Source organism: Perissodus microlepis, chromosome 3 (genome assembly GCF_051167445.1).
Source record: "Perissodus microlepis isolate ML-2025 ecotype Zambia chromosome 3, ASM5116744v1, whole genome shotgun sequence".
NCBI classification, from domain to species: domain Eukaryota; kingdom Metazoa; phylum Chordata; class Actinopteri; order Cichliformes; family Cichlidae; genus Perissodus; species Perissodus microlepis.
This window is the reverse complement of record NC_140463.1, coordinates 46,749,943-46,765,441: the sequence shown is the minus strand read 5'-3', so window position 1 is coordinate 46,765,441 and position 15,499 is coordinate 46,749,943.

Genomic DNA, 15,499 nt, shown 5'->3' with positions numbered 1-15,499 from the left:
GTGTTGGTGACAGCTTTTGTTATAATATCAATAATATTTCTATGAATATGGGATACTGTTACATGTTTGCATAGACTTTTGTGGAATATGGAGACACTCCTGGCATTATATGAGCAAAGTGAGACTCATTTTTTAGGGTTGGTGGAGATGAGTGTGAAGATCCAAACAATCCCTGTCAGTGATGGAGAAGCTTTGATGAAAATATTTGGTAAAAAGTTCACCAGCATGAAGGAAATGAAGTTTCAAACTTTCCTTAGGAGGAGCCCAGCACGCCTGCTTAAAGAAACGTAAGTGTGGCGATGTGGATGCTTGCAGCGACTGCTGTATAGAGGCCATCCTGCTACACATGAAACACATCAGAGTCATAATTGTTATTTTAGTCACGTGTTTGTTTATTATCCTTATTGTTTTATCTGGGACTGTTTGCAGACATCTCAGAGAGAGGAGACACCAGCATCTGAACAGAGACTCAAACCAGCAACCTGCAGCTCCCTGCTTGGCTGCCCCAGTTTTCTCCTCACTCATGTTGCCCACCAGTGATTTCTAGCTGCCCACCCACACAGCAGGCTAGAATATGCGCTGAGCCTCAGCACCCAATACTTGGACATGTTTTCTTTATTAAACAATGAACCAGACCCCAAAAAGTAAACAGCTGTTATTGCTAGGCAACGGGAGCAGCATTTGGAGATGCAGCACCTGACATTCCTGACCATGTGGGCGGAGCATGCATGAAATGGAATGTTCAGTAGAACTGTGCAACACAAGCACTTAGTTACAGCATGTTTCATTGTATCCAGACACAGCTAGAGACACATCTACAGCAGCATCTCTGTGCAGGACAAACGACAGTTGACGAAGAAACATCGAAAACTTCACTTCACTCCTCTACAAAACGTTGGTTCCTTTGTTTAAAAGGCCAAAATGAATGAAGGGAGATCGAGAAGAGGATCGGCGAGTGCTTCACCTCACAATACAGTACAGCTGATTCATTTTAAATTTCAAATGATACAGGCTGAAAATGTCAAATTAAAAGAAGAGGCAGAAAAATCAAGAGGAGAAGCTAAAAATTCAAAGTTTGAAACTGAAGTAGTATTGCAGGAATTACTGCATGTGGGTCTCAAACTTAAAGGAGAGAAGATGAGAAAACAACAGGCAGAAAACGAGAATGAAAACATGAAGAAAGAACTGTTGGAAGCTCAAAAAGCATTGGAGGAAGAGAAAAGCACAGCACAAGAAGCCAAAAATAAATATCAAACTGCAAAGAAGGAGGCAGGAAATGTGATGCAGGAATTACAGGAGGTGCAGGAAGCTTTTGAAGAGGAAAAAAGGAAAATGCAGTTGGAAACACAAGAAGCTGCAAATGTAATGGCTGAAGCTGAAACACTAAGGAAGGAATTACTGCATGTGAAGCAACAACTTCAAGAGGAGAAAAAATGTAAACACGAGGCAGAAAATGAGATTGAAAATATGAAGAAAGAATTGTTGGAAGCTCAAAAAGTGTTGGAGGAAGAGAAAATTAAAATACAGGAAGCAAAGAAAGAAATGGAAGATACAAAGAGTTACACTCAAAACATGAAGAAGGAACTGATGAAAGTGCAAGAGGAACTTGCAGAAGAGAAAATTGAGGTGAAGGTATTCAAGAAAGAAACGACGGTGAGCAAGAAAGGCTGCAAAGATGAACTTAAAGAAATACAAAAGCACAAAAAGGAAGCTAAAGAGCTCCTCAAACACAAAGGGAAACTGGCCAAACAGCAGCTGAAAGAAACATTTAAAGATGCCGAGGAGCAGCTCAACAAAACCTTAAAAGAGCTGAAGGCAAAAGAAAAGCAAGCCGAGGACAGGAGGGGATTCTGGAGCAGACTGCTGAGAAAGAACTGACCCAGCAGCATCTTCCTCCTTCCCCCTCTCTCAACCTTTCTTTCACAAAAATCCCCCCAAACTTTACTTGGGACGTTTGTTTGTTTTTTAAAAACTCTATTCTGAATACATGTACTGACATACAAAAATAAAATTGCCATAACTTGACCTCATGTTGCCTGCTTCTTTTCTTGTGTGTCTGTGGATGTAAAACAGTAACACACTTTCTGCTCTGTGTGTTTTTAATTGTAAATAAATGCAATATATCTTCATTTTAAAAACTTCTGCTCTAAATCTTTTTTGAGCAAAATGCTTTTTTTGCCCCTTCCTGATTTCTTATGTTTTAACATGTTTGTTACATTTACATGTTTCCCATTTCAAGTGTTAACACAGATGGTCAGAGACAGAGGTTTGGACAGCTCTTTCCCTTTATTTGTATTTATTCAGGTTCTTTTTATACTCAAAAATCCATCCACAAGCTCCATCGCGTCCAGAACTCTGCTGCCTGTATCATCACCAGGACCCCTTCTATCCACCACATCACTCCTGTCCTGCAGCAGCTTCACTGGCTCCCGGTCAAATATCGCATCAATTTCAAAATACTCTTGCACACATTTAAGGCTATTCATCATCTCTCCCCTCCATATCTCTCTGATCTGGTTAAGATCACCGCCCCATCTGGTTGTCTCAGATCTACTTCTTCCCTTTCACTCTCCGTCCCCTCCCCCCGTCTTGCCACCATGGGGAGCAGGGCTTTCAGCTGCTCTGCTCCACGACTCTGGAATTCCCGACCTCCTGATTTAAGAAACATCTCTTCCTTCTCTCTCTTTAAGTCCCAACTCAAAACTCACTTGTTCAAAATTGTCACGGTTCTGGGTCAGTTTCGAACCAGTATTTTGAGTTTTGATTGTTAGTTTATTTTTTGAATGATTGTTGTGGTTTTGGGTGCGATGATGATGATGATTATTATTATTATTAGAGTTCCATGTTTCTGTTTATTTGGGTTTAAGATTTGTGTTCTCATGTTTTGTGTGGGTTTAGTTTCATGTGTCATTTTCTGTCTGTCTCTCTATGTCGAGTCTGCGTCTTAGTGTGATGGTTGCTCGTTCCTGTTTTATTGTGAAGGTCTGCGTCTCATGTGAGTGTGTTCAGTTTTACCTCTGTCTCGTCTTGTTGATTATTCCCAGCTGTGTCCACCACCTGTGTGTAATTCCCATGTGTTTCTGTGTGTATTTAAGTCGTGTCCTCTGTCATTGTAGTTGCTGGTCCGTCTGTGTATCCACCATGTTTCTTCCGTGTGTTCCCTGCTGTCACCATCTTGTACCGTCGTCCACCTTGCTTTATGTTCAGGTTCGTGTTCTTGTTCATGCTCTGTAGTTTAGTTGTCCCAGTATAGTTTAGTTCTCCGTTTTGTCATTTGCCTCTCTATATTTTGTGTCAATAAATCACCTTCACACCTTCACGACTGCCTGCGCTTGGATCCTCTTTTTCCTTTTTTCACACGGCTCTTCCCACTCGCCGTGACAGTACGGACCAGCCAGTTATGGATCCAGCGGCAGTCACCCCACCCAGGGAGCTTCAGAAGGCCGTTATCGACTCTGCTTCTAAATTAATTTACCAGTGGTTAGAGCATGAGGGAGAAGCCTCTCTTTACTCTGTGGAAGCCGACCTACAACACCTTATGTCCAGTTATCCCTGGCTATTGGACTCTCTGCATCCGCTCGTGCAGAATTTCGTTCTCCACGAGCTTCACCTACACCCCCACGCCGCTACCGCTCGCCTGCTCGCTTCAACGGAGGACGTGCCGTCCGAACCGCCGGACGAGCGATTACCCGGCCTGTCGGAGCCGTCTCCGAGAAAAAAGCGACGTTTGTGCCGTCGGCGTGGCACCCCACAGCCGGATGTCGGGACATGTAAACAATCGGCTGTGGTGAGTGAAAGGGACACTTTTTCTGCTGCATCAGACTCTGTGACTGTGTTTTCTGGAGCTATTTTTTGTGTATCTTCTGAAGATAACAATAATTTTTCCGTCTCACCCATGGCCACTGCTTCAAAGACTGTTTCTCCTAAGCCCACGCTCTGTGTTAATGACTGTTTCCATTCTGTTTCCAAGCCTGGCATTATGAATTTAGAGAATGGTAATGTTTGGGACCCTTTTTCACCTGCACTGATTCATTCAGGGGAAGTTGTAAACCTCACCGAAACAGTTTTTCCTGATAATGTTTTCCCATCCACACTTTCACCACAGTTTAACGTTGGGTCTGCAATTCAGTTAACAGTTCAGTCAGCAGGCCCACTGTCCTCAGTTCAGTCAGCAGGCCCGCTGTCCTAGGTTCAGTCAGCAGGCCCGCTGTCCTCAGTTCAGTCAGCAGGCCCGCTGTCCTCAGTTCAGTCAGCAGGCCCGCTGCCCTCAGTTCAGTCAGCAGCCGCGCTGTCCTCAGTTCAGTCAGCAGCCGCGCTGTCCTCAGTTCAGTCAGCAGGCGCGCTGTCCTCAGTTCAGTCAGCAGGCCCGCTGTCCTCAGTTCAGTCAGCAGGCCCGCTGTCCTCAGTTCAGTCAGCAGGCCCGCTGTCCTCAGTTCAGTCAGCAGCCGCGCTGTCCTCAGTTCAGTCAGCAGCCGCGCTGTCCTCAGTTCAGTCAGCAGCCGCGCTGTCCTCAGTTCAGTCAGCAGCCGCGCTGTCCTCAGTTCAGTCAGCAGGCCCGCTGTCCTCAGTTCAGTCAGCAGGCCCGCTGTCCTCAGTTCAGTCAGCAGCCGCGCTGTCCTCAGTTCAGTCAGCAGGCCCGCTGTCCTCAGTTCAGTCAGCAGGCCCGCTGTCCTCAGTTCAGTCAGCAGGCCCGCTGTCCTCAGTTCAGTCAGCAGCCGCGCTGTCCTCAGTTCAGTCAGCAGCCGCGCTGTCCTCAGTTCAGTCAGCAGCCGCGCTGCCCTCAGTTCAGTCAGCAGCCGCGCTGCCCTCCGTTCAGTCAGCAGCCGCGCTGCCCTCCGTTCAGTCAGCAGCCGCGCTGCCCTCCGTTCAGTCAGCAGCCGCGCTGCCCTCCGTTCAGTCAGCAGCCGCGCTGCCCTCCGTTCAGTCAGCCACTACACCTCTCATTACGACTCCACTACAATCGTCTCCGCTACCTGTAGCTCAGTCTGTAGCCGCTTCGCTGCCTATTGCTCTGTCGCCACCAGTTCAGCTGTCTGCCCGCTCATTTACTCAGCCACCATCCTCACTGTCTCATTCAAAGCAGGGAACACACTTCACCACAATATCTGCTGGTTCTCTTAAGCTGGCCATGTCAGAGACAGTTGCTCCCTCAAGGGCCTCCCCAGAGGCTGGGTGTCAGTCACCAGCCAACTCTGGACCCCTAGAGGTCAAGACGCCAGCGCCAGAAGCCTCACCGGAGAACTCACCGGAACAGTCTCAGCTCTCAGCACCCCCTGAGAGTTCAAGTGAGTTCACCCGTCCGCCTCTGTCCTCTGCTGAGTGTATTGGGGAACACTTTCAGCCCTCTGAGGACTGCATCCCACTGTTGCTGCCTGAGTCTAGCCACTGTGCTGCTCAGTCCCAGCCAGTGTCCACACTGGCAGAGGTCTCTGTACCTGCTGCTTCAGTGTCTGTTTCCACTGGAGGGCCAGAGGAGCCCGTCCAGTCTCAAGTGTCGTCAGCTGGGGGTTCAGGTGAACCCAGCCAGCGTCCTGCCTCGTCAGCTGGAGGGCCTGAGGAGCCCGTCCAGTCTCAAGTATCGTCAGCTGGGGGTTCAGGTGAACCCAGCCAGCGTCCTGCCTCGTCAGCTGGAGGGCCTGAGGAGCCCATCCTGCCTCAAGTGTCGTCAGCTGGGGGTTCGGGAGAACCCAGCCAGCCTCAAGTGCCGTCAGCTGGAGGGCCCGAGTCGCCCGTCCAGCCTCAAGTGTCGTCTGCTGGAGGGCCCGAGTCGCCCGTCCAGCCCCAAGTGTCGTCTGCTGGAGGGCCCGAGTCGCCCGTCCAGCTTCAAGCCAAGTCAGCTGGTGGGTCCGAGGAGCCCACCCAGCACCACGCCTCATCTGCTGGGAGTCCTGGAGGACCCAGCAAGCACATCCTCACATCTGCTGACGGTCTGGGGAAGTTTGTTCAGCCATCACCTGCTGAATCATCCCCTGTGACTTCTACACCGTTGCCTGCATCCACACCACCTCCTGTATCATCAACGCCTGCAGCATCACCACTGTCAGGTTCCGCAGCCGTCCCGCTGTCGTCTGGTCCAGCTTCAGCTCCGCCTTCGTCCTCGTCTGGTCCAGCTTCAGCTCCGCCTTCGTCTGGTCCAGCTTCAGCTCCGCCTTCGTCTGGTGCTGCCTCAGCTCCGCCTTCGTCCTCATCATCCAGGCCTGGTCCTGCCTCGGTGTCTTCATCCACGCCTGGTCCTGCCTCGGTGCCTTCATCCACGCCTGGTCCAGCCTCCGTGCCTTCATCCAAGCCTGGTCCAGCCTCCGTGCCTTCATCCACGCCTGTTCCAGCCTCCGTGCCTTCATCCACGCCTGGTCCAGCCTCCGTGCCTTCATCCACGCCTGGTCCAGCCTCCGTGCCTTCATCCACGCCTGGTCCAGCCTCCGTGCCTTCATCCACGCCTGGTCCAGCCTCCGTGCCTTCATCCACGCCTGGTCCTGTCTCCGTGCCTTCGTCTGGTCCTGCCTCCGTGCCTTCGTCTGGTCCTGCCTCCGTGCCTTCGTCTGGTCCTGCCTCCGTGCCTTCGTCTGGTCCTGCCTCCGTGCCTTCGTCTGGTCCTGCCTCCGTGCCTTCGTCTGGTACTGCCTCCGTGCCTTCGTCTGGTACTGCCTCGTCTGGTCCTGCCTCGTCTGGTCCTGCGGTTGCCACACCGCCGTCTGAGCCAGCTCGACCTGTTCCGCCTCGCCTCTACCGGCCGTTTTCCAGGCCTCTAAGTTGGCATCATGGCCTTCGGGGACGGCCTCCGGAAAGAGTTCGTCGCCGCCGCTGGCATCGCGGCCGACCTCCGGACCTGCTCAGTGGCCGTCACTGCCTTCCAAGCGGCCGGCCTCCAGAACTGTTTGCCCGTCGCCGCCGTTGCCGTGTGCACTGTCGGCCTCCAGAACTGTTTGCCCGTCGCCGCCGTTGCTGTGTGCACGGTCGGCCCCCTGAACTTTTCTTGGACTCTTGTCGAGCTCTAGTTTGGTTTTGTTTTTGATCTATTTTCCTGTGTTCTTGAACTGTTTTCTTGTGTATTTGGACTCTTGTGCTCCTTGTTTTTTGTTTCAGACCCTCCTTCCTTGACCCCCTCCGCCCGCCCTGGTCTGGTGCTCTTTTTTGTTGCGTTGTTTTTGTTTAGGGCTGTCGGGAGCCAGCCCTTGGAGGGGGGTACTGTCACGGTTCTGGGTCAGTTTCGAACCAGTATTTTGAGTTTTGATTGTTAGTTTATTTTTTGAATGATTGTTGTGGTTTTGGGTGCGATGATGATTATTATTAGAGTTCCATGTTTCTGTTTATTTGGGTTTAAGATTTGTGTTCTCATGTTTTGTGTGGGTTTAGTTTCATGTGTCATTTTCTGTCTGTCTCTCTATGTCGAGTCTGCGTCTTAGTGTGATGGTTTCTCGTTCCTGTTTTATTGTGAAGGTCTGCGTCTCATGTGAGTGTGTTCAGTTTTACCTCTGTCTCGTCTTGTTGATTATTCCCAGCTGTGTCCACCACCTGTGTGTAATTCCCCTGTGTTTCTGTGTGTATTTAAGTCGTGTCCTCTGTCATTGTAGTTGCTGGTCCGTCTGTGTATCCACCATGTTTCTTCCGTGTGTTCCCTGCTGTCACCATCTTGTACCGTCGTCCACCTTGCTTTATGTTCAGGTTCGTGTTCTTGTTCATGCTCTGTAGTTTAGTTTTCCCAGTATAGTTTAGTTCTCCGTTTTGTCATTTGCCTCTCTATATTTTGTGTCAATAAATCACCTTCACACCTTCACGACTGCCTGCGCTTGGATCCTCTTTTTCCTTTTTTCGCATGGCTCTTCCCACTCGCCGTGACAAAAATAGCTTATCCCACATAACCGCTCCACTCTGCTCTTTTATTAGTTTATGTCTTATGCTTTTACCATTGTGTGAACTGCTTGCTTTTATGTTGCTTTTTCTTCTAATGTGTACAGTGACCTTGAGTGTTTTGAAAGGCGCTTTCAAATAAAATGTATTATTATTATCTTTGAAATATCTCAGTGTGACACTGATACTGTACATGAGTGTGGTAGGTTTTGAAAACAGCATCAGCAGAGTACACAGCAAAGGGGAAAGGAACAATTGTTCCTTTCAAATTTTATACAAAACATCCAATCCTGGATCATATCCATATCCACTTAGGATTGAGTGATCCAAATACACCACATTGTGACAATAACCACGGCATAGCAGCTGATGAGCAGCAGATAGATACTGCTCATGGCACCACTGGTGCAACTAGACTTGCAGTCAAGACCGCCTAAACCAAGACCAAGACCAGAGGGTATCGAGACCAAGACAAGACCAAGAACAAGTCGAGACGAAGTCGAGACGAGACCAAGACCGAGACCAAGACCAAGATGAGACCAAGTCGAGACGAGACCAAGACCAAGACAGACAAAAAAGTCTTTAAACTGCAGCCAGATGCTGCTTCGTTTACGGGTGTCAGGCATATTTATGTGTTTTTGCTTTCGCACAGCCCTCCTCACCACTGTCTACTGTCTCACTCACTTACTGAGAGGACAGACGCACCCTCCACTTGACTGTCGCGAAATGCAGATCCAAAAGCAACAACATGGCAGGTCAAGAGACAACAGCAGTATCCTGAGCAGCGAGGGGTCCAGCAGCAACAGCAGTATGTGCAAAAGGCATCAGCAAGGAGAAAACACCATCATCATGACTGGATGGATGGAGATGCAATGGACTGCTGCAAGGGGGGAGACGAGACTTCAGTGGAAGGAGGGGGAGGAGACATGGAAGAACGCTGTTGTTTAGTGTGGGAGATCAAATTGGGCTAAGGAACCTGGGGAGGAAAAGCGACTGCCTTTGAGTGGAGAATTGAAAAGTGTCTGAAACACTGCAAGGAGGAGAGGCACACAAAAATCACACACACAAACAGAAAATGCATTAATCCTATTAAGACATATACACATGCAATGAAGACCAGATAACATCTTAAGCATGCCTTTCTGTTTTATCATCTTGTCCAGTTCACTTAGTGGGATGAGAGGTGATATGTAAACTAGTGGACTAGTATTATGTTAGGAAAGATGATTGAATGATAGCAGGTGTAAACAGAATGCTGTAGAGAGGGTTTAAAATGGGTGGCACTAATAGATTCTGGGTTCTGATGTGTGGGGGAGGTTTTACCATGACACACACCTGCTTACATGGGAAGAAACTCATTATCTAATAGAACAGCAGTGTTATGTGGTGTGTGTGGCTGATGGATGAATGTTTTGGGGATTTATCTGGCTGAGGCATTTTCTTTTGTTACCAAGTTGAACCTGCCAATTAGTTTTGGTTTGAATTACCCTTCCAAGATGAAGAGCATGCTTAGATATGTCCTAACTAGGCCTTCCTGTCTGTTTGTTTTTTTACTTTCACAGTGCACTGAAAGTTTTGTTTGGTCATGCAACACGCAGCACCTGTACATAAAAGGCCAAAGCAGACTGTACTTCCTCAGAAGGCTGAGGTCCTTCAACATCTGCAGGAAGCTCCTGAGGATGTTTTAGCAGTCGGTGGTTGCAGGAGTACTGTTCTATGCTGTGGTGTGCTGGGGGAGCAGCACAGCAAAGGACTCATCCAGGCTGGAAAAACCAATCAGGAAGGCTGGCTCTGTGGTCGGCATGAAGCTGGATACTTTGGTGACAGTGGCAGAGAAAAGGACATTAAAGAAACTGATGGACATTATGGAAAATGCTGGGCATCCTCTGCACGTGCTCGGAAATAATCAGAGGAGCCTATTCAGCGACAGGTTGCTTCTCTCAAAGTCAAGAACCAACAGGCTTAAAAACTCCTTTGTCCCACACGCCATCAAACTGTTTAACTCCTCGTTGGAGGGGAGAGGGAGGGGAGACAGGAGGACAAAGGCGAGTGGGAACAACTGAGCTGTAGTGCCTTTTCACTGTGCAATATTTGCAATATTTTTTTATATTTGACCTTTTTTGTGGGGCAAATAATATTGACACCAGTCATTTTGAGTTTTTCTGAAATGATTCTGTTGTTGTGTACAAAATATTGAAAAAAAATTAAGCTATAGGGAAATCCTCTGGTTGAAAATCCTGTTTAAAACAGCACTTGGGACAATTGTGTTGGTGACAGCTTTTGTTATAATATCAATAATATTTCTATGAATATGGGATACTGTTACATGTTTGCATAGACTTTTGTGGAATATGGAGACACTCCTGGCATTATATGAGCAAAGTGAGACTCATTTTTTAGGGTTGGTGGAGATGAGTGTGAAGATCCAAACAATCCCTGTCAGTGATGGAGAAGCTTTGATGAAAATATTTGGTAAAAAGTTCACCAGCATGAAGGAAATGAAGTTTCAAACTTTCCTTAGGAGGAGCCCAGCACGCCTGCTTAAAGAAACGTAAGTGTGGCGATGTGGATGCTTGCAGCGACTGCTGTATAGAGGCCATCCTGCTACACATGAAACACATCAGAGTCATAATTGTTATTTTAGTCACGTGTTTGTTTATTATCCTTATTGTTTTATCTGGGACTGTTTGCAGACATCTCAGAGAGAGGAGACACCAGCATCTGAACAGAGACTCAAACCAGCAACCTGCAGCTCCCTGCTTGGCTGCCCCAGTTTTCTCCTCACTCATGTTGCCCACCAGTGATTTCTAGCTGCCCACCCACACAGCAGGCTAGAATATGCGCTGAGCCTCAGCACCCAATACTTGGACATGTTTTCTTTATTAAACAATGAACCAGACCCCAAAAAGTAAACAGCTGTTATTGCTAGGCAACGGGAGCAGCATTTGGAGATGCAGCACCTGACATTCCTGACCATGTGGGCGGAGCATGCATGAAATGGAATGTTCAGTAGAACTGTGCAACACAAGCACTTAGTTACAGCATGTTTCATTGTATCCAGACACAGCTAGAGACACATCTACAGCAGCATCTCTGTGCAGGACAAACGACAGTTGACGAAGAAACATCGAAAACTTCACTTCACTCCTCTACAAAACGTTGGTTCCTTTGTTTAAAAGGCCAAAATGAATGAAGGGAGATGGAGAAGAGGATCGGCGAGTGCTTCACCTCACAATACAGTACAGCTGATTCATTTGAAATTTCAAATGATACAGGCTGAAAATGTCAAATTAAAAGAAGAGGCAGAAAAATCAAGAGGAGAAGCTAAAAATTCAAAGTTTGAAACTGAAGTAGTATTGCAGGAATTACTGCATGTGGGTCTCAAACTTAAAGGAGAGAAGATGAGAAAACAACAGGCAGAAAACGAGAATGAAAACATGAAGAAAGAACTGTTGGAAGCTCAAAAAGCATTGGAGGAAGAGAAAAGCACAGCACAAGAAGCCAAAAATAAATATCAAACTGCAAAGAAGGAGGCAGGAAATGTGATGCAGGAATTACAGGAGGTGCAGGAAGCTTTTGAAGAGGAAAAAAGGAAAATGCAGTTGGAAACACAAGAAGCTGCAAATGTAATGGCTGAAGCTGAAACACTAAGGAAGGAATTACTGCATGTGAAGCAACAACTTGAAGAGGAGAAAAAATGTAAACACGAGGCAGAAAATGAGATTGAAAATATGAAGAAAGAATTGTTGGAAGCTCAAAAAGTGTTGGAGGAAGAGAAAATTAAAATACAGGAAGCAAAGAAAGAAATGGAAGATACAAAGAGTTACACTCAAAACATGAAGAAGGAACTGATGAAAGTGCAAGAGGAACTTGCAGAAGAGAAAATTGAGGTGAAGGTATTCAAGAAAGAAACGACGGTGACCAAGAAAGGCTGCAAAGATGAACTTAAAGAAATACAAAAGCACAAAAAGGAAGCTAAAGAGCTCCTCAAACACAAAGGGAAACTGGCCAAACAGCAGCTGAAAGAAACATTTAAAGATGCCGAGGAGCAGCTCAACAAAACCTTAACAGAGCTGAAGGCAAAAGAAAAGCAAGCCGAGGACAGGAGGGGATTCTGGAGCAGACTGCTGAGAAAGAACTGACCCAGCAGCATCTTCCTCCTTCCCCCTCTCTCAACCTTTCTTTCACAAAAATCCCCCCAAACTTTACTTGGGACGTTTGTTTGTTTTTTAAAAACTCTATTCTGAATACATGTACTGACATACAAAAATAAAATTGCCATAACTTGACCTCATGTTGCCTGCTTCTTTTCTTGTGTGTCTGTGGATGTAAAACAGTAACACACTTTCTGCTCTGTGTGTTTTTAATTGTAAATAAATGCAATATATCTTCATTTTAAAAACTTCTGCTCTAAATCTTTTTTTAGCAAAATGCTTTTTTTGCCCCTTCCTGATTTCTTATGTTTTAACATGTTTGTTACATTTACATGTTTCCCATTTCAAGTGTTAACACAGATGGTCAGAGACAGAGGTTTGGACAGCTCTTTCCCTTTATTTGTATTTATTCAGGTTCTTTTTATACTCAAAAATCCATCCACAAGCTCCAACGCGTCCAGAACTCTGCTGCCTGTATCGTCACCAGGACCCCTTCTATCCACCACATCACTCCTGTCCTGCAGCAGCTTCACTGGCTCCCGGTCAAATATCGCATCAATTTCAAAATACTCTTGCACACATTTAAGGCTATTCATCATCTCTCCCCTCCATATCTCTCTGATCTGGTTAAGATCACCGCCCCATCTGGTTGTCTCAGATCTACTTCTTCCCTTTCACTCTCCGTCCCCTCCCCCCGTCTTGCCACCATCATCATCATCATCATCAACTTTATTTATAAAGCACTTTAAAACAACCACAGCTGACACAAAGTGCTGTACATTGGAACTATAAAATAAAATTACATGAGATATAAATAAAAAACAAATAAAAGAATAGTGAAATCATTAATTAAATAACTACTTCAATTAAAAGAGAAAACTAAGTCTCACTGAGGTTAAAAGCCAAGGAATAAAAGTGGGTTTTAAGACGTGATTTAAAACTGGACAGTGAAGGGGCCTCTCTAACGTGCATGGGCAAATTATTTCATAATTTTGGAGCCACAATAGAGAAGGCCCTGTCCCCTCTGAGCTTCCTCCTGGATCTCGGTACCTCCAGGAGCAGCTGGTCAGCTGACCTGAGAGACCGACAGGGTATGTGGGGATGAAGAAGCTCAGAGAGGTAAGGCGGAGCAAGACTGTGAAGGCATTTAAAAACAAACATAAGAATTTTAAAATTAACTCTAAAAGACACAGGCAGCCAGTGCAGGGAGGCTAGCACAGGGGTTATATGCTCTCTTTTTCGAGTTCCTGTTAGGAGTCGTGCAGCTGCATTTTGAACCAGCTGCAGACGTGAGAGCAATGACTGACTGACCCCCACATAAAGTGAGTTACAGTAGTCCAGGTGGGAAGAAATAAAAGCATGGATCACTGTTTCAAGGTGCTGCCTCGAAAGAAAAGATTTTCCTCTTGCCAGTCGCCTTAAATGATAAAAACTGGACTTCACCACTGCTCTGATTTGGTTGTCCAATTTAAAATCACTGTCCAACTTAAAACCAAGGTCAGTAACAACAGATTTAAAATAGACTTCCAGGGATCCTAAAACAACAGAGGAGGACTCACAGGGACCACTGGGTCCAAACACCAACACTTCTGTTTTCTTTTCATTAAAATTTAAAAAGTTTAGAGCCAACCAAGCTTTAATGTCATCTAGACATGTCAAGAGAGGTTTTATGGAGATGCCATCCTTGTGTTTTAGTGGCAAATAAATTTGGCAGTCATCGGCATAACAATGAAATGAGATCCCATGCCTTCTAAGGATAGAACCCAGAGGCAGTAGATACAGTGAAAAGAGCAGTGGCCCTAAAATTGAGCCCTGTGGGACGCCGCATGACAGAGGAGCAGAAGACGATTCGTAACCGAGAAGGCTGACAGAGAAAGTTCTATCTGACAGATAAGACCTAAACCAATTAAGTGCAGTGCCACCAATACCCACTAATTCATGTAATCGAGAAATTAGAATATTGTGGTCTACGGTGTCAAAGGCAGCAGTTAGGTCAAGCAAGACAAGAACAACATGGTTACCAGAATCACATGCCAGAAGGATGTCATTAAAAACCCTTAATAATGCAGATTCTGTGCTGTGAAGGGTTTTAAAACCTGATTGAAAAACCTCAAAGATTCCATTTTCATCTAGAAAATCTTTCAGTTGACTAAAAACAATTTTCTCTAAAACCTTGGAGACTAAAGGCAGCTTGGAAATAGGCCTATAGTTCGCTAAAACTGTGTGATCAAGGCCAGGTTTCTTAAGCAGTGGCTGTACTACTGCATGTTTGAAATTTGCAGGAACCATACCAGAAGACAGACTGCTGTTAATAATGTCGAGGACATACTGTTGTATACTAGAAAAAATTTCTTTAAAGAATTGTGGAGGGACAGGATCCCGTGGGGAACCTGTGGGGTTAATATGGCGAACCACATCCTCTAAAGTGGAGAGGGTCACAAGCTCAAACTGAGTGAAAACAGCAGCGCAAGGGACAGAGACAGAGGGGTCAGAGTCAGGAGCTGTGATAAGAGCCCTGGTGGTGACAACCTTTTCAATAAAAAAGTTCAGAAAATCATTGCAGATCTCAGAAGAAACTTCCAAACAGACATTCAATGGAGTATTAAGAACAGTGTCAATGGTCCTAAACAACACACGTGGGTTATGACAGTTGGAAGAAATAATATTTGCAAAATATTCCCTTTTTGCCTCTTTAACAGTGTTCTGGTAACGATGCCAGCAGTCTTTTAGAATTTGAAATGATACATGCAGTTTATCCTTTTTCCATCTCCGTTCTGCTCGACGACATTCCCTCTTAACAGCACGACTGCTCTCATTAAACCAAGGCTCAGGTTTAGCCTTAGGCTGCCTGATTTGTAAAGGAGCCACAGAGTCCATGATTTTTTGACAGCAAGAATAAAACCAGGAATTTAGCTGTTCTGTATCAGAGGAAACAAAGTCAGAAGGGCCGCCGAGCTGATTAAAAGCAGCAGAAAACTGCGCAGCAGTGGCGGGGTTAATAACCCGACAGCACCGAGTAGCAGCGCCAGATTTAACTGCGGTATATGTCAAACCAACGTTGAATAACACAGGCATATGATCTGAGAGTGCACAGTCACAAATCTCCAAGTCAGTGACAGGCAGACCATATGACAGAACAAGGTCCAGTGTGTGTCCGTGCTCATGTGTAGGGCCACGTACGGACTGTACCAGGCTAAAAGAGTCAATAAGGCTTAAAAAGTCCTTTACCAGTGGCTTATCAGGACAACATACATGTATATTAAAATCTCCAACAATAAGAACACTATCATAGTTGGGCATAATCCCAGCTAAAAAATCAGAAAAGTCGTTTATAAAGTTCTTATTGTATTTCGGGGGGCGATAGATGACAGCGCAGAAAATCGGATTTGTACGACTCACCTCAAACGAGGTAAGTTCAAAGCTGGAGAACGAAGGCTGTAGAAAACACTGCTTACATTTAAAATCCTTTTTGTAAACAGTCACTGTGCCTGCACCTC